Here is a 19,653-nt window from a genome sequence, read left to right as displayed (position 1 = left end):
ATCATCCCCATCCTATTCGGCAGAAGCTCAGTATAACAGCAGGCGTGCTTTACCTCACCTTCTTTTCGGATGTAAAACGCGTCTGTGTCCTGTTGCAACTTCACAGTTCTGACCCTGCCATCCACAGCACAGTCAGAAAACCAGCAGCCGCATCACCTGGGAACATTTTAGAGATGCAAAATGTCAAGCCTCACCCAAGCCTGCTGAATCAGAATCTTCCCTGTAACAAAAGTTCCCCACTCCCAACACCCCTGATTTATAAAAACATCAAAGTCTGGGAAGCCCTGCCCTGAAGGAGTAGTTCTTAACCCGGCTGCACTTTAGAACTACCTGGAAAACTGAAAACATTTGGATGCCTGCGCACCACCTCAAGCAATTAAATCAGAATCCCTGAGTGTGGAACCAGGTGACCGTATTTTATAAAAGCTTCTCAGGTGACTCCAATGGGCAGCTAGTGTTGGAAACTTTTGCTTAAACGGTCAGTGTGCTTAAATTTCAGGAAAGCTTTTACCATGACTGCCCTCCTTACACATTCAAATATGCATCCCTCTCCTTCTCTCTGCCGTGGGCTAACGTCTTTCTCAGTAAACGATTCTTTGTTTGGTCCTAGATGGGAGTCAACCATGGAGGAAGATAAGGAGAAGTGGTCTCAGGTGATGACCAGTCCTGAGGCCAGCAGAAGCTTGTGGCAAAGTGAAATGAGGGACGGAGAATCATGAAGGACCTTGATGGTTGGGCAGAAAAGTCTATTTAATGTGGTGGGGGAAAAGGGAGCCATTGAAGATTGGAGAGAGGTGGGGAGGAACGTATGATGAGAATTTAGTCTGGTAAACTGAATCTATATCTGAAAATACATCCTTACCCACTTCAGACATTGAAATGATGGTCACTTAGGTATTCTTCTGAAAACTACCCACCAAGGTATTTCCCATACCAGTCTGCTCTGGAGCCAATAACGAAATCCAATAAACCCTTGCTAGTTACATTCTCTAGTGAACTGTGAGACTGCCTAGTCCACAGTCCAGAGCTTTGTGTACTCCATAACTGTGTTAAATAACCTCAGTTACTTACATACGGTGTTTAATTTTGGTGTTAATTGTACCCATTAACCCACACAGAAGAGTTTTAAATTCCTGCAGGATGGTTAATATGCTGATTCCTATGAGGATACAAACCACATTTTTCTTGCCCTGAAATTATTCGACCTTCTGGATTAAATGACCAAAAAGTCGAAATTTCTTCCTCATGTGAAATGCTTCATAATAGCTTTGAATTAAAACTCAAAATCAACCCTACTTGTGTTTCCCCATCACAAAGGTGACGGAAAGATAGATGAAAGAAAAGTGAAGAGGCTTCCATCCTTGAGGTCCTCTTGAAGAAGGACATTTGTCGTTTGAGCTAGCAGGTTTAGGAGCCAGGATCTTCTCCAGTGAATCAAATCATCTCCATTTACCAGATTAAATGGGCCCCAAATGTCCCTATATTTAACCCTTTACTTTTGTGGGTATCTACTCTTAACAGACTTGAGGGCACCATCTTACTCCTGATGGTGCATTTCAGTGAATGTGGTTGATATGGTTGGATCCAAAGGACAGCATACTCCAATAATCTGATGGGGTGCAGGATGGAACAGAGCAACTCAAGTTGTAGTTAATATATTTCGTTGCACACCAGGACTTAAGGAGATGATACCACAGTGTGTAATACTCGATAGAACAAGTTATAATATATTTTGCCCAATATATGTTTGATAGTGGTTTTGGAAGCCTAGGAAATGCAACGAAGAGCTCTTGTCCTATGTGCTCCTGGCCATTTCCTACAGAAGGTATCACTTGCTCACCTAAAAAGAATGCAGGAGGTCCTTAAATCACTATACTGTGACAATGTCAATCAACTTAATGTTACTACTGATAGTGACAGACAGTAACCTGGGTGAGGAGGACGCCACAAGCATATACAACACCCCCTGTCATAACCACTAGAGCCAAGTGAATACTCCAAACACAAATTTCACTTGAAAACCCCATTTAGAACACATACTTTTGGAAGGCCAGGATTCCTTTTTGTGTAGGACATATAACTTAAAAAAAATACAATAATAATAATACATGTTCACTACAGAAAATTTTAGAAATACAGAGAAGCACATAGAAAAGAAAATCATCAGAAATCTCACCATCAGGTAACCAATTTTATAATTTTATAAATTATTTTATATATTATTCAGTGTGTTTCCTTCCAGTTTTCTAAAAATGCATAGATACATATCACACATAGGTTTCCTATCTTCCTCCCACTCCCCCAGGCCCACCCCCGTCCTCCAGCTCAAAGGCACTGTGAGTCCTGTGGCAGGCCCCATCTCATTTCTGTCCCCACAGCATGTCTGAGCTACCCTTAGGGATGGGGAAGGTTGGGACCTTCACTCGATGTCCCCCCACTGCCAATATACAGCAATCCACAGTGTGGGGGCTGTCGTGATTCACACAAGGTAGGACAGGAGGCTAGCCTCTCCAATGACCTTTTCCCTGAAGCAGATATACACTCCTCCCAAAGAAGATGGGAAATACTTTAATGGATGATTCAATGGTTGCTGCAAAGTCACACTCAATTCGGGAAGGAGGGGGTACTGATTAGCTGCATCCCTGGTTTACTGTACTGGTACTGCCCCACTCTCATCTTCTGTACTAGGGCCGTGAGGTGCCCAGGTCCCACAGCTGACTCAGTTAGTTGGGTCGAGGTATCCATGCTTTTTTAGGCACTCAGGTGACTCTAACACGTGGTAGAGAGAAACACTGGCTAGGCCTTCAGGGTTGTGCCACGTGGACCTCACTTACACCCAAATTCTTCCCACTTCTCTCTTCTCCCAATGGTCTCTCCAACCTGCTCCTTTTTCCCTGGAGCACGCTGCCTGCCACTCATCCCTGTAGAAACAACAAGCTCACTAAGACCTGCTCCTGACGTGCAAATTTCACAGCCCAAGACCACCAGTGGCTGTACTCCCTGTGGATTCTTTTGACTCCACCAGGGGCAGTAGTGAGCCTGCGTTTCAGTGACTGCTGACTCCAGCTTGGGGGGCATTGAGATGGAGACCCTAAGGGTATGGATAAATGTGAGTTCTGTTTTCCTAAAATAAGATCTGAAATTATGACCTGACCTTTCTGAGGATTCATTTCCTTCCTGCGGTATTTACTCCTCCCTGCCTAGGCTGTGTTATAGCTTCCTTGCATTGACTTACCAGGAAAACTGGTAAACCCAAGTGGCTTCTTGGTTTCTCCATAATCTCTAGGGGAGGGTTGGTGGAAGATAATCCACAGTAAGATCAAACTTCATATATCCTGGCTCGGACCTTCAACATGGAGGAGGAGTAAGACGTGGAGATCACCTTCCTCCCCACAAATACATCAGAAATACATCTACATGTGGAACAGCTCCTACAGAACACCTACTGAATGCTGGCAGAAGACCTCAGACCTCCCAAAAGGCAAGAAACTCCGCATGTACCTGGGTAGGGCAAAAGAAAAAAGGAAAAACAGAGACAAAAGAATAGGGACGGGACCTGGACCTCTGGGAGGGAGCGGTGAAGGAGGAAAAGTTTCCACACACTAGGAAGCCCCTTCGCGGGCGGAGACAGGGGGTGACGGGGGTGGGGGGAAGCTTCAGAGCCACAGAGGAGAGCGCAGCCACCGGGGTGCGGAGGGCAAAGCGGAGAGATTCCCACACAGAGGATTGGTGCCAACCGGCACTCACCAGCCCGAGAGGCTTGTCTGCTCCCCCACCAGGACGGGCGGGGCCTGGGAGCTGAGGCTCGGGCTTCGGAGGTCAGATCCCAGGGAGAGGACTGGGTATGGCTGCGTGAACACAGCCTGAAGGGGCTAGTGCACCACAGCTAGCCGGGAGGGAGTCCGAGAAAAAGTCTGGAACTGCCTACGAGGCAAGAGACCATTGTTTCAGGGTGCGCGAGGAGAGGAGATTCAGAGCACCGCCTAAAGAAGCTTCAGAGATGGGCAGGAGCCGCCATCTATCGGCACAGACACCAGAGACGGGCATGAAATGCTAAGGTTGCTGCTGCAGCCACCAAGAAGCCTGTGTGCAAGCAAAGGTCTAACTATCCACACCTCCCCTCCCAGGAGACTGTGCAGCCCGCCACTGCCAGGGTCCCGTGATCCAGGGACAACTTCCCCGGGAGAACACATGGCCGCCGCACACTCACCTGCATTCCGTACCCCTCCCTCGCCCCAGCCTGAGTGAGCCAGAGCCCCCTAATCAGCCACTCCTTTAACCCCCTCCTGTCTGGGCGAAGAACAGATGCCAGAGGGTGACCTACATGCAGAGGAGGGGTCAAATCCAAAGCTGAACCCCAGGAGCTGTGCAAACAAAGAAGAGAAAGGGAAATTTCTCTGTGCAGCCTCAGGAACAGCGGATTAAATCCCCACAATCAACTTGATGTACCTGCATCTGTGGAATACCTGAATAGACAACGAATCATCCCAAATAGAGGCAGTGGACTTTGGGAGCAACTGTGGACTTGGGGTTTGCTGTATGCAACTGACTAGTTTCTGATTTATATGTTTATCTTAGTTTCCTTTTTAGCACTTGTTATCATTGGTGGATTTGTTTATTGGTTTGGTTGCTCTTTTTTGTTCATTACTTTTTTAATTAAAATGATATATTTTAACTTTTTTTAATAACTTTATTTTATTTTATTTTTTCTCTCTTTCTTTTTTTTCTTCCTTTTCTTCTGATCCATGTGGCTAACAGGGTTTTGGTGCTCCAGCTGGGCGTCAGGCCTGAGCCTCTGAGGTGGGAGAGCTGAGATCAGGACATTAGACCACCAGACACCTCCCGGCCCCATGTAACATCAAGCGGCGAGAGCTCTCCCAGAGTTCTCTGTCTCAACACTAAGACCCAGCTCCACTCAACGACCAGCAAGCTCCAGTGCTGGATACCCCATGCCAAACAACTAGCAACACAGGAACACAACACTACCTATTAGCAGAGAGGCTGCCTAAAATCATACTAAGTTCACAGACACCCCAAAACACACCACTGGACATGGTCCTGCCCACCAGAAAGACAAGATCCAGCCTCATCCACCAAAACACAGGCACCAGTCCCCTCCATCAGGAAGCCTACACAACCCACTGAACCAAACTTACCCACTGGGGGCAGACACCAAAAACAACGGGAACTATGAACCTGCAGCCTGCAAAAAGGAGACCCCAAACACAGTAAGCTAAGCAAAATGAGAAGAGAGAGAAATACTCAGCAGATGAAGGAGCAAGGTAAAAACCCACCAGACCAAACAAATGAAGAGGAAATAGGCAGTCTACCTGAAAAAGAATTCAGAGTAATGATAGTAAAGATGATCCAAAATCTTGGAAATAGGATGGAGAAAATACAAGAAACGTTTAACAGGGACCTAGAAGAATTAAAGAGCAAACAAACAATGATGAACAGCACAATAAATGAAATTAAAAATTCTCTGGAAGGAATCAATAGCAGAATAACTGAGGCAGAAGAATGGATACATGACCTGGAAGATAAAATAGTGGAAATAACTACCACAGAGCAGAAAAAAGAAAAAAAAATGAAGAGAATTGAGGACAGTCTCAGAGACTTCTGGGACAATATTAAATGCACCAACATTCAAATCATAGGGATCTCAGAAGAAGATAAAAAGAAAGGGACTGAGAAAATATTTGAAGAGATTATAATTGAAAAGTTCCCTAACATGGGAAAGAAAATAGTCAATCAAGTCCAGAAGCACAGAAAGTCCCATACAGGACAAATCCAAGGAGAAACATGCCAAGACACATATTAATCAAACTATCAAAAATTAAATACAAAGAAAACATATTAAAAACAGCAAGGGAGGGCTTCCCTGGTGGTGCAGTGGTTGGGAGTCCGCCTGCCGATGCAGGGGACACGGGTTCGTGCCCCGGTCTGGGGGGATCCCACGTGCTGCAGAGCGGCTGGGTCCGTGAGCCATGGCCGCTGAGCCTGCGCATCTGGGGCCTGTGCTCCGCGGCAGGAGGGGCCACAGCAGTGAGAGACCTGCGTACTGCAAAAAACAAAAGAAAAAGAAAAAAAAAAGCAGCAAGGGAAAAGCAACAAATAACATACAAGGGAATCCCCATAAGGTTAACAGCTGATCATTCAGCAGAAACTCTGCAAGCCAGAAGGGAGTGACAACATATTTAAAGTGATGAAAGGGAAAAACCTACAACCAAGGTTACTCTACCCAGCAAGGAGCTCCTTCAGACTTGACAGAAAAATTAAAACCTTTAGAGACAAGCAAAAGCTAAAAGAATTCTGCACCACCAAACCAGCTCTACAACAAATGCTGAAGAAACTTCTCTAGGCAGGAAACACAAGGGAAGGAAAAAACCTACAAAAACAAACCCAAAACAATTAAGAAAATGGTAATAGGAACATACATAATGATAACTACCTTAAATGTAAATGGATTAAATGTTCCAACCAAAAGACACAGACTGCCTGAATGGATACAAAAAAAAAGACCCGTATATATGCTGTCAACAAGAGATCCACTTCAGACCTAGGGACACATACAGACTGAAAGTGAGGGGATGGAAAAGGATACTCCATGCAAATGGAAATCAAAAGAAAGCTGGAGTAGCAATTCTCATATCAGAAAAAATAGACTTTTAAATAAAGACAGTTCCAGAGACAAGGAAGGACACTACATAATGATCAAGGGATCAATCCAAGAAGAAGATATAACAATTGTAATTATTTATGCACCCAACATAGGAGCACCTCAGTACATAAGGCAAGTGCTAACAGCCATAAAAGAGGAAACTGACAGTAACACAATCATGGTAGGGGACTTTAACACCCCACTTTCACCAATGGACAGATCATCCAAAATGAAAATAAATAAACACAGCTTTAAATGATACATTAAACAAGATGGACTTAACTGATATTTATAGGACATTCCATCCAAAAACGGCAGATTACACTTTCTTCTCAGGTGCTCATGGAACATTCTCCAGGATAGATCACATCTTGGGTCACAAATCAAGCCTTGGTAAATTTAATAGGTATAACAAGTATCTTTTCCGACCACCACGCTATGAGACTAGATATCAATTACAGGAAAAAATCTGTAAAAAATAAAAACACATGGAGGCTAAACAATACACTACTAAATAATCAAGAGATCACTGAAGAAATCAAAGAGGAAATAAAAAATTGCCTAGAGACAAATGACAATGAAAACACAACCACCCAAAACCTATGGGATGCAGCAAAAGCAGTTCTAAGAGGGAAGTTTATAGCAATACAATCCTACTTCAACAAACAAGAAACATCTCAAATAAACAACCTATCCTTACATCTAAAGCAATTAGAGAAAGAAGAACAAAAAAACCCCAAAGTTAACAAAAGGAAAGAAATCATAAAGATCAGATCAGAAATAAATGAAAAAGAAATGAAGGAAACAACAGCAAAGACCAATAAAACTAAAAGCTGGTTCTTTGACAAGATAAACAAAATTGATAAACCATTAGCCAGACTCATCAAGAAAAAGCAGGAAGACTCAAATCAATAGAATTAGAAATGAAAAAGGAGAAGTAACAACTGACACTGCAGAAATACAAAGGATCATGAGAGATTACTACAAGCAACTATATGCCAATAAAATGGACAACCTGGAAGAAATGGACAAATTCTTAGAAAAGCATAACCTTCTGACACTGAACCAGGAAGAAACAGAAAATATAAACAGACCAATCACAAGCACTGAAATTGAAACTGTGATTAGAAATCTTCCAACAAACAAAAGCCCAGGACCTAGATGGATTCACAGGTGAATTCTATGAAACATTTAGAGAAGAGCTAACACCTATCCTTCTCAAACTCTTCCAAAATATGGCAGAGGGAGGAACACTCCCAAACTCATTCTATGAGACGACCATCACCCTGATACCAAAACCAGACAAAGGTGCCACAAAAAAAGAAAACTACAGGCCAATATCACTGATAAATGGAGATGGAAAAAATCCTCAACAAAATACTAGCAAACAGAATCCAACAGCACATTAAAAGGATCATACACCATGATCAAGTGGGGCTTATCCCAGGAATGCAAGGATTCTTCAATACATGCAAATCAATCAATGTGATACACCATATTAACAAATTGAAGGAGAAAAACCATATGATCATCTCAATAGATGCAGAAAAAGCTTTTGACAAAATTCAACACCCATTTATGACAAAAACCCTCCAGAAAGTAGGCATAGAGGGAACTTACCTCAGTATAATAAAGGCCATATATGACAAATCCACAGCCAGTATTGTTCTCAATGGTGAAAAACTGAAACCATTTCCACTAAGATCAGGAAGAAGACAAGGTTGCCCACTCTCACCACTATTAATCAACATAATTTTGCAAGTTTTAGCCACAGCAATCAGAGAAGAAAAAGAAATAAAAGGAATCCAAATAGGAAAAGAAGTAAAACTGTCACTCTTTGCAGATAACATGATACTATACATAGAGAATCCTAAAGATGTTACCAGAAAACAACTAGAGCTAATCAATGAATTTGATAAAGTAGCAGGATACAAAATTAATGCACAGAAATCTCTCGCATTCCTATACACTAATGATGAAAAAACTGAAAGATAAATTAAGGAAACCCTCTCATTTACCATCGCAACAAAAAGAGTAAAATACCTAGGAATAAACCTACCTAAGGAGACAAAACACCTGTATGCAGAAATTATAAGACACTGATGAGATAAATTAAAGATGATACAAACAGATGGAGAGCTATACCATGTTCTTGGATTGGAAGAATCAACATTGTGAAAATGACTATACTGCCCAAAGCAATCTACCGATTCAGTGCAATACCTATCAAACTACCAATGGCATTTTTCACAGAACTAGAACAAAAAAGTTCTCAATTTTTATGGAAACACAAAAGACTCCAAATAGCCAAAGCAATCTTGAGGGAAAAAAGTGCAGCTGGAGGAATCTGATCCCTGACTTCAGACTATATTACAAAGCTACAGTAATCAAGACAGTATGGTACTGGCACAAAAACAGAAATATAGATCAATGCAACAGGATAGAAAGCCCAGAGATAAACCCACACACATATAGTCACCTTGTCTTTGATAAAGGAGGCAAGCATGTACAATGGAGAAAAGACAGCCTCTTCAATAAGCGTTGCTGGGAAAACTGGACAGCTACATGTAAGAATGAAATTAGAACACTCCCTAACACCATACACAAAAATAAACTCAAAATGGATTAAAGACCTAAATGTAAGACCAGACACTATCAAACTTAGAGGAAAACAGAGGTATAACACTCTATGACATAAATCACAGCAAGATCCTTTTTGACCCACCTCCTAGATAAACGGAAGTAAAAACAAAAATAAACAAATGGGACCTAATGAAGCTTAAAAGCTTTTGCATAGCAAAGGAAACCATAAATAAGATGAAAAGAGAACACTCAGAATGGGAGAAAATATTTGCAAATGAAGTAACTGACAAAGGATTAATCTCCAAAATATACAATCAGCTCGTGCAGCTCAATATCAAAAAAACAAACAATCCAATCCAAAAATGGGCAGAAGACCTAAACAGACATTTCTCCAAGAAAGTTATACAGATTGCCAACAAACACGTGAAAGGATGCTCAACATCACTAATCCTTAGAGAATTGCAAATCAAAACTACAATCTGGTATCATCTCACACCGGTCAGAATGGCCATCATCAAAAAAATCTACAAATAATAAATGCTGGAGAGGGTGTGGAGAAAAGGGAACCCTCTTGCACTGTTGGTGGGAATGTAAATTGATACAGTCACTATGGAGAACAGTATGGAGGTTCCTTAAAAAACTAAAAATAGAACTACCATATGACCCAGCCATCCCACTACTGGGCATATACCCTGAGAAAACCATAATTCAGAAAGAGTCATGTACCACAATGTTCATTGCAGCACTATTTACGATATCCAGGACATGGAAGCAACCTAAGTGTCCACTGACAGATGAATGGATAAAGAAGATGTGACACATATATACAATGGAATATTACTCAGCCATAAAAATAAACGAAATTGAGTTATTTGTAGTGAGGTGGATGGACCTAGGGTTTGTCATACAGAGTGAAGTAAGTCAGAAAGAGAAAAACAAATACCGTAGGCTAAGACATATATATAGAATCTAAAAAAAACAAAAAAGGTTCTGATGAACCTAATGACAGGACAGGAATAAAGACGCAGACATAGAGAATGGACCTGAGGACAAGATGAGGGGGAAGGGTAAGCTGGGCCGAAGTGAGAGAGTGGCATTGACAGATATAATATATAGCTACATATGTAAAATAGATAGCTAATGGGAAGCAGCTGCATAGCACAGGGAGATCAGCTTGGTGCTTTGTAACCACCTAGAGGGGTTGGAGGGAGTCTCAAGTGGGAGGGGCTATGGGGATATATGTATACATATAACTGATTCACTTTGTTATACAGCAGAAACTAACACAACATTGTAAAGTAATTATACTCATATAAGGATGTTAAAAAAAACCGTGCATATATCGTGATTTTTTCACTTATAATCTGAGAATTTACCCCATATCATTAAATGTTTTTGGAAAATATGATTGTACATGATGATACATGTTTACATATATTTTGCAAATTAGGTACCATAGTTTTTAAAATCATTATTCTATTGTTGGACACCTAGTTTGTTTACAATTTTTACTCTTATCAGTAACTGCTATGAATTTTCTCATCTGTAAATTTTTGACCCCTTCAGAGAGTATTTACTAAGAACGGCAAGTACCTCATTTCATCCTTGGAACTCTCCTGAGAGCTATCAGCAGGAGTGGTGTCACATACAGCGCTTAGTAAAAGCTCATTAACTCCACTCACGGTCTAGATCAGCTTGCATTGGATCCCTATAAAAACTGTCTCTTTAATATTAAGTTTTACGAAATCACGAGACTGTGCCAAATCTAATCAGCATCTATATGAGCTAGGCATCTCACATTTTGTTATATTTAATTTCTGAAATGCTATTAGCAGAAACCATTAAGGCACTAGGGAATCAAAGCACAAGTAATAATTTTTATAAAACACTTTCCAATGAATGTATATATCATGCATATTTAGTCATCTGCTACAGCAACAAAACCCCCTATTCAAAGGATGTCCTTTCAAGAGGAACTGTTTAACAAAACTTAGGCAGTACTAGGTTTAAGCTACATTCCTGGTGCCTTATATGATGTTTATCACCATATATGATGTATACCATCTTATGCAAATCATAGCATCGAGTCCAGGTTTGATAGTCAAGAGCAAACAGCACACGCATGCACGTGCAGACAGGCACACACACTCACACTCTGTGTATGACAGTAATGCCCCAGTACTGATAGAACAATCAACTGTTAATTCACCAAGGGAAGTAGAACGCCAAGACAGAGGAAGCCTACATCCCAAAGCTACTTGACTATTGCCTTTGGGGAAAAGCAGAATAACCAAAAACAAAACACTTCTGGAAATCACCTTTAAAGACTTTTTAGTTTTACCACCACCACAAAGTAGACTGAACCCAAATGGTATTTTAGTATCCGCCCAGCCCTGGGCCCAGAGTTGCTCACAGAATACAGGTTAACTTAACCAAGATTGAGACTGAATCCATTTACCTCTCATTCTTGCAGGAGTTCTAGACCTGCTTCCATTCTCTGTGGTTTTACCTGATAGAAACTCATTTTGATATGAGGAGAAGAGATTTGGCCATATTCAATCTAAGGGTATCCTCCTTCCTAAACAATCTAGGGAAAATTGGAGATTTACCATTAAAAAAAAAAATCCAAGTGTTTTCTATGCATATTCTGTGTGTAGGCTTTTAGATCTATTTAGGTTATACAATTTTACCTTGCAACTTTTACTTCTGAAAGTGCCTGGTTACAGTAACATATAATGTATAAGGCAAAAGTTGTTTCCTGGTCTATTTCTAGCAGCTGATAAAAGAGCCTTTCAGGTCACCTGGCCTGGGATGTGCAGATTGACTTGGTGTGCACCCCAGAGATGCCAGTCCTCCCCTCTGCCCTCTCTCTTAGAGAGCTCACAGTGCCAGAAGAGGCAATCCAATTACCTAGTGACCCCTGACCCTACTTGGCCTCAGCCGATTGAACGCCAGACCCAATATAAATCAATTAAGTTTTCTGCCCCGAGGAGTTGGTAATGTGGTGACTCCATGACTTGAGCTGGCTTGCTGTGTGTTTCTCTTTCTTGTGTTCCCCAAATAGCTTCAAGCACTTCAGCCTCCTGAGTTGTGTAATATCCAAATAAAATGTCGTGAGTGCTGTGGTGGAGACAAATGTCATGTGTTCAACCAAATTTCATTTCCTTTTTTCTCTTCCTGGGTACGCAGGAAGACCACATTTCCCAGCCTCCTTTCAGTTAAGGTAGAAGTGATGTACGCCACTTCCACACCCGGTCCTTAAAAATGCATAATTCCCTAGCTTTCACTTTCTCTTCTGCAGTGACCTTAGAGGCCATGTGTTCAAGATGATGTAGCTCTAAGATAGAGAGGAACCTCATGACCCACACCCGGCTAAAAGGTTCATTGTGTGAAGCCACTAAGATTCCAGAGTTGACTTGTTACCCCATCCTAGCCTAGCTTATCTTGAAGAATAAAAGCCTCATCCTTGGTGTCGCAGTGGTTGAGAGTCCGCCTGCCGATGCAGGGGACACGGGTTCGTGCCCCGATCCGGGAAGATCCCACATGCTGCAGGGCGGCTGGGCCCGTGAGCCGTGGCCGCTGAGCCTGTGCGTCGGGAGCCTGTGCTCCGCAACGGGAGAGGCCACAACAGTGAGAGGCCCACGTACCGCCAAAAAAAAAAAAAAAAAAAGCCTCATCCCACATAGTATGACAATTCCCAAACCTTTAGAAATATTTCTGAAAATTTCCAAGGACAGGAGAAAGGACTTCTCCTAGTCCACTTTGCCTTAAATCCTGTACCTTTTGAATTCTTGATGCCTCTGGGGCGTTGCCCTTGCTTTGTATTCTCTTCCCTCCTGCCCTGGAAAGGCTTTTCTTCTTTTACTACGAAGCTGTTATATGTTACAATCCTTTTACTGAAAACTTTGAGACAATGAAGCAAAATGTCACAGCACAGAACACAAGACAATTTCAAATTGACCATTAGACATAATGGTTTTATGGCCGTCCCATGGGGTACAGGTTAACAATTCTGATACCGCCATATGTGTATTGGAACTGAACAATTAAATAAATATGTGGCAGATGGTGAGCCAGGCTTCTCATTGTTGGAGTGAGAGTTTACAGATAAGTGAGAAGAGGCTAGAATAATCTGTGAGGTAATGGATTAGAGTTGAAGACATCAGCATGAACTCATGTTTATGCTAATATACATATGTATGGTTACATATAGAAATATTCATAGGTATATGTATATGCATAGGTTAGTATACACACATATGTTTCCTTGATGAGGAAACATGTGTGTATACATACATACTCCCCAGCATTGCTGCTGGGGAGTTGTTCTTCCAGGCAAAAGAACAACTCCCCAGCAGCAACGAATATACCTACCACCCAGATCGTGGTTTCTAATTCTCCAATAAAAGGAATCAGGGCTCCTTGGAGAAATTGCTGATTCTAGGACTGGGGCAGGAAATGTAAAAGATGAGCCTTAAAAGTTCTAGTCTTAAGGAAAAAAATTGTAACTAAGTGTGGGTATGGATGGAACTAGAATTATTGGGGTGATCATTTCGCAATATATACATATACAGAATTATTATGTTGTACAACTGAAACTGATAGAATGTTATATGTCAAGTATATGTAAAAAAGTAAAAATTTTAAATTTTAATTTAAAAAAGTGAATAGGCAAGTTCTCCAAAATTTACAAAGCACATATCTCACAGGGAATTTATATATGAAGAACTCCTCCTGCTCAAAAGACAGACAGCCCAGTAAGGTGAAGATGCCGGTGCTACAGTACTTTCAGGAAACATGATATAGCCTCTGGAATAGAAAGACATTCTAACATCTCTTATGACACACAAAGCTAGTAAGTCTTTATATCCATCACAGGAGAATGCTTCTTTTCTAAGACCAAGATGAAACAATACAAGGGTAGGGTGGACAATGTTCTCCTTTCCAGACACCATATATGCATAATATATGGGAAAGAATTAGTCCTGGAAAAAAATCTAACTGCAGTAAAATAATTTTTCTATTCTCTGGAGTCCTGAGATAACACACTATGAATATTGAGGAATATGCATTAAAAATCCATATCGAACTCTATTAATTCAAAGCACTATAGAAAAAAAAGGGATGAGCTGGGAGCATCTTGTAGTGCTAGAACGTAAGAAAGCACACAGAAAGAAAAAACAGAACACAAACCCCACAAGAACTGGGTGTGTCAAAGTGATACAGGAGGCTACTGAAAAGGAAAGAGCTCCTAATGGCCAGAGCTGGGCAAAATTTGAGCAATCAAATAACGTAGTATTGGCATATACCCTGAGAAAACCATAATTCAAAAACAGTCACGTACCACAATGTTCATTGCAGCACTAGTTACAATAGCCAGGACATGGAAGCAACCTAAGTGTCCACTGACAGATGAATGGATAAAGAAGATGTGGCACATATATACAATGGAATATTACTCAGCTATAAAAAGAAATGAAATTGAGTTATTTGTAGTGAGGTGGATGGACCTAGAGTCTGTCCTACAGAGTGAAGTAAGTCAGAAAGAGAAAAACAAATACCATAGGCTAACACATATATATATAGAATCTAAAAAAAAAACAAAAAGAGGTTCTGATGAACCTAGGGGCAGGACAGGAATAAAGACGCAGACATAGAGAATGGACTTGAGGACACAGGGAAGGGGAAGGGTAAGCTGGGACGAAGTGAGAGAGTGGCATGGACACATATACACTACCAAATGTAAAACAGACAGCTAGTGGGAAGCAGCTGCATAGCACAGGGAGATCAGCTCAGTGCTTTGTGACCACCTAGAGAGTGGGATAGGGAGGGTGGGAGGGAGGCTCAAGAGGGAGGGGCTATGAGGATATATGTATGCATCTAGCTGATTCACTTTGTTATACAGCAGAAACTAACACAACGTTGTAAAGCAATTATACTCCAGTAAAGATGTTACAAAATAATAAAATAGTATTGGATTATAACCCAAAGTATAAAAGAAATATTCATGAGTCCATACTGACATAAATGACTGAATAAATAAATGGGAGAAATAGACAAATGTCTCAGGCAGAAAAATTCTCTTTCCAGCTCTGCCCAGCGACCTTGCCTGTCATTACCAGAAATGCCCACTAGGGAGTACCTCAAACAGGCTCCTCCCTCCACCCGCAACCTCTCACCCGCCCCCAGAACACATCTGATGAATCTCTTTTTATCAGGTCGACTTTCCTCCTGTGCTCTGTCATTCTTGTTATGAGCTCAGAATTCTCCCAGCTGTTTTCTGAGCTACTGTGGCTCCCCTGTCACAGCTCTCAGAGGAAACATGCATTAGGGAGTGGAACTTGCAAATGCATTGCAGATGTGAGAAGAAGCTGTGGGGATGGAGGGGGCAGCTCTTGCTGGGGGGCGCTTTACAATTTTTTTTTCAATTTTTATCTATCATTTTTCTGGATTTGGCGAGAAGGGGTGAGATTTCAGTGTTGGCCATTCTGCCATCTTGAAACTGGTCTGCTCTCTAAAATGTGGAAACAGTAGAGTTGTTTCTTTCCTTTCTCCTTAATAGCAATTTTTCCTTACTATAACCAGCCAAATGCCGCCTGCAAAACCACAGTGTACGGATTGGCAATTTAGTTTCCCAAAATTCAGCTGTAACTGTGCAGGTTTTCCATATTTAAAACTATTTTCTTTTTCTGTCTCTGGTTTCTCAAAGACTCTTTGACCTTACAATTAAAATAGCAATGGCAACTACCAAGTGACTGCACTAAAGACCATACCTCTTAACTCAGTGTTGTGAACTGTCATCAGATCCACCACCGATATCTGAGTTCAGAAGAATGGACAGTGTGTGTATTACCCCTGGAGTTGACGCCATACCCTTCACAGGGGGCACTCTCCTGCACTTGGGTGGACAACTCAGGTGGACTTGATTTTCTCACAGATATTTCAGTCTGTAATTCTTGATTCTACTGTTATTATTTCAATCTTATAGAAATAGTTTAGGGGAAGGTAGAAAAACTAATATTTGTCTAGCACATCCCACCTGCCTGCTATTTCATTCCAGACACTTGATCTTTAAAATTTTTCCAACCACCTCATGAGGTAGGAATCACTATTCCCTTCTTTTTTATATATTTTAAGTAGGTACAATTTATTTTTATGAAAATTGTGCATTAATAAAGACATTGAAATCCATATATAACAAAAACCTTTCTTCAATGTTCTACAAGTCTTCTTTTGTGGACCAAAATGCAAAATATTTCTCCTCTATGAATTGGGAAATTGGGATTGACATTCTACCCCCTTCTGATGAATGAGAAACTTGAGTCTTGGAGGTTAAATGAACAGCCGAGGTTGAGCTGCTCATTCAGGGGCAGGATTCAAACCCAGCATTCGCATCTCTAGAACACACCAAACAGAGAAGTGGATCTATTTAACTGAAACCATTGTGGAAAACATGGTCTCCCAATAATTACTCTTCATTCAGCCCTTATAATATACAAACTTTATTCCTCATCTTTGTGAAATCTGTAAGGCAGTTATCATCACTGTTTTATGAAGAAGGAAACTGATCCTCAAAGAGGTTGATCTGCCTAAAGTCAGTCCCATGGTTGCATAAGGGTGGAACTGAGATTAGAACCCAGGTCCATGTTGTTTCAGAGCTGTGCTTTTTTGGTAAATCAGCTGGCTTTCTGGTGAACTCACTGATAGTGACTGTTTATTGAGGTCTAATTATATGCCAGACACTTAATGGGAGAAATGTTCACATATTGAAGTCTGGGGAAGTCGTTCTGGCTTATACATGAGCTAACTTGAATCTGATGCTAACTAAAACAGCCTGCTTATGGCCTATCATACACACACTGTACATCTGCTGTAGTCACTAAAGAAAAGGGCACATGGACCAGAAGTAAAGAATGTGCATGTTAAAAATAATGACTAAATGCCTCCCTTCCTGGGATGCCAATTCTGGTCCTCCTTTGATGATGACTCCCTTCTTGGGTGCCAAGGCCATACTGACTCACTGTGTACATGCTGATTTTTTTTTTTTTTTTTTGAAACCTTGAAGGACGGTATCCTTGACTTGTTTGATGTTCTTTGTTCTGACAAGATATAAAACAGTGCTGAAAACCATGCTTCTCTAGAGCAGTTCCTCAGAGTTATCTGAGAGGCTGTCTCCCAGGCTATAGTCCTCAGTTTGGCTCAAATAAAACTCTCTTCTGTTCCTATTGTTGTTTGGTTATTGATTATTTGTGTCGACACACTGAGCCATTATCATCCATAAGAAGGTAATGAAGTTCCTGGTGTGTTTGCCACTGCACCGCATGAAAATGCCTGGAAGAGTTTTCCACGTGTGTAGAGTGTGTTTGGAGCGGTCTGACTTAAAATGTGGTGTTCACAAAAGTCCTTTTGGAAATGCCGGAAAATATACCTCAAAGAGACAGGATATCTTCATCCAGAGCAGCTGAAACTAGAGACAAATAGAGGCTCTGTGTGACTGCAGATTTAGAAGTTGCTGGTACTAAGATCTATGGATAAAATGTATGTTGGCTCCAAATATGCATCCTAAGTGAAAAGTCATAAAGGCAAATTGCAGTGATTGATTTACAGTCCAACTGCTCCCTCTACATGGGCATCTTTAGGTAAATGTTCTATGGATGGTAACAACGGGATTAAAACATATTTTTAAATTTGATAATGGGGGATGATGGAAAAGTTCTGGAGATGGATAGTGGTGACGGGTGTACAGCAATGTGAATGAACCTAAGGTACTTAATGCCACAGAACTGTGCACTAAAAATGGTTAAAATGCGAAATTTTATGTTATGTATATTTTACCACAATAAAAATTGCACAAATTTAAAAAATTAAAAATAAGTTTAATGATGAGTAATGGTTCTCCTGTATAACAATGAGGTGGCCAATAACTAATACAACATAGACAGAGCCCCTCCGTTGAAAAAATGTAATTTTGGTAGCTATTTGAATCATCGAAAATAGGTTTAATGAGGGATAGAATACCAAATTAGGAGCTCAATATGGCTCCAAAGTTAGTGTAATATTTATTAAAATGGAGATTCTGATGTCAGATATATACTGAAAAGAGAAACATGACAACACAGCCCAGGCCAGAGGGCGTTTCCATGCTCCCTGTCAACAACACCCACAGGTAAATGTAGCACTCCATCTTTCAGTCTGGGTTAGCTAAGTGATGGAAGACGTTAGTTGTAAGTCAATCTTTGAATTTAAGTGAAATTTAAATCTACCATAGTTAAAAGAATTTCTCTTGAATCACAATCATATATGCTCTGAACATGCTAGAAAATTGCTCACCGTTACCAAACAATATGTAATTGTGTATGCACTCATACACAGTGCTTTGGAGAATAAAGGAAAAGTATGACGTGGTTCCTCTTCTTAAGAAGCATGTCGTCTAACCTTATTTGCCAAGCAGAAATAGAGACACAGACGTAGAGGACAAGTTTATGGATACCAAGGGGGTAAGGGGTGGGGTGGGAGGAATCTGGAGATTGGGATTGACACATATACACTATTGATACTATGTACAAAATAGACAACTGAGGGGAACGTACTGTGTAGCACAGGGAACTCTACTTAATGCTCTGTGGTGACCTAAATAGAAGGGAAATCCAAAAGGGAGGGGATATATGTATATATATGGCTGATTCATTTTGCTGTGCAGTAGAAGCTAACACAACATTATAAAGCAACTAGACTCCAATAAAAATTAATTTTTAAAAAGTTATAGAAATATTTTGAAAAAATTATAAAATGTAAAATACTTTAAAAAAAGCAGCATGTCGTCTAGTTAGACACTAGCCTTCCATCAGTTTCTAGAGTAGATCAAGCTCATTCTCTCCTCAAGGACTTTGCATTTGCATTTCCTTTGTCTGAAATGCTAAGCCTCCGTAGGTTTTCACATGTGGCCCTTTCTAGAAACACAGATTGTAGCTCAAAGCCCTACAGAGGGCCTCTTCTCTGAACATCTCGTGGAAGGTACTCTGCTTCCCTCTGCTCTACTGATATCATCATCTGACTGACTTTCAATCTCCACTCTAGAATATAGCTCCCACACAGACTTTATTATCTGAGTTGTTTACCAATGTGCCCCAGCTCCTAGAATAATGCCTGGCATAAAAGAGGTGCTCAATAAATATTTGAGTTAAATTGGATCAATCGGCTAGGTAGATTCAAATATTTGTTGAATTAAAAGGCTAGGATGAGTGATGTGACCCACTGACACACAGCTAGGAAGGGGTAAAGCTGCTTATTTCCTGCCTGTCATTATACCTAGGAAACCAAAGTCATAAGTAAGAAAATCTTGGCATACCTGAGACGTAGCCCAGAGGTCAAAGAAGATGAGGAAAGAGAAAAGGTCGTGGGGTGTCATG

General features: G+C 40.9%; 1 protein-coding gene across 1 annotated transcript in view; it reads right to left on the bottom strand.

The window, feature by feature from the left end:
- Nucleotides 1-19,653, bottom strand: part of SLC41A2 (solute carrier family 41 member 2) — a 228,154-nt gene that overhangs the window by 66,435 nt on the left and 142,066 nt on the right. Inside the window, exon 13 of the mRNA XM_032646807.1 lies at nt 59-156. The gene's annotated coding sequence lies outside the window, so the exon portion shown is untranslated. The remainder of the gene's footprint in view (nt 1-58; nt 157-19,653) is intronic.

Source organism: Phocoena sinus, chromosome 10 (genome assembly GCF_008692025.1).
Source record: "Phocoena sinus isolate mPhoSin1 chromosome 10, mPhoSin1.pri, whole genome shotgun sequence".
Taxonomy (NCBI): domain Eukaryota; kingdom Metazoa; phylum Chordata; class Mammalia; order Artiodactyla; family Phocoenidae; genus Phocoena; species Phocoena sinus.
The sequence above is the reverse complement of the archived record's forward strand: the minus strand, read 5'-3'. Positions and strand labels throughout refer to the sequence as shown.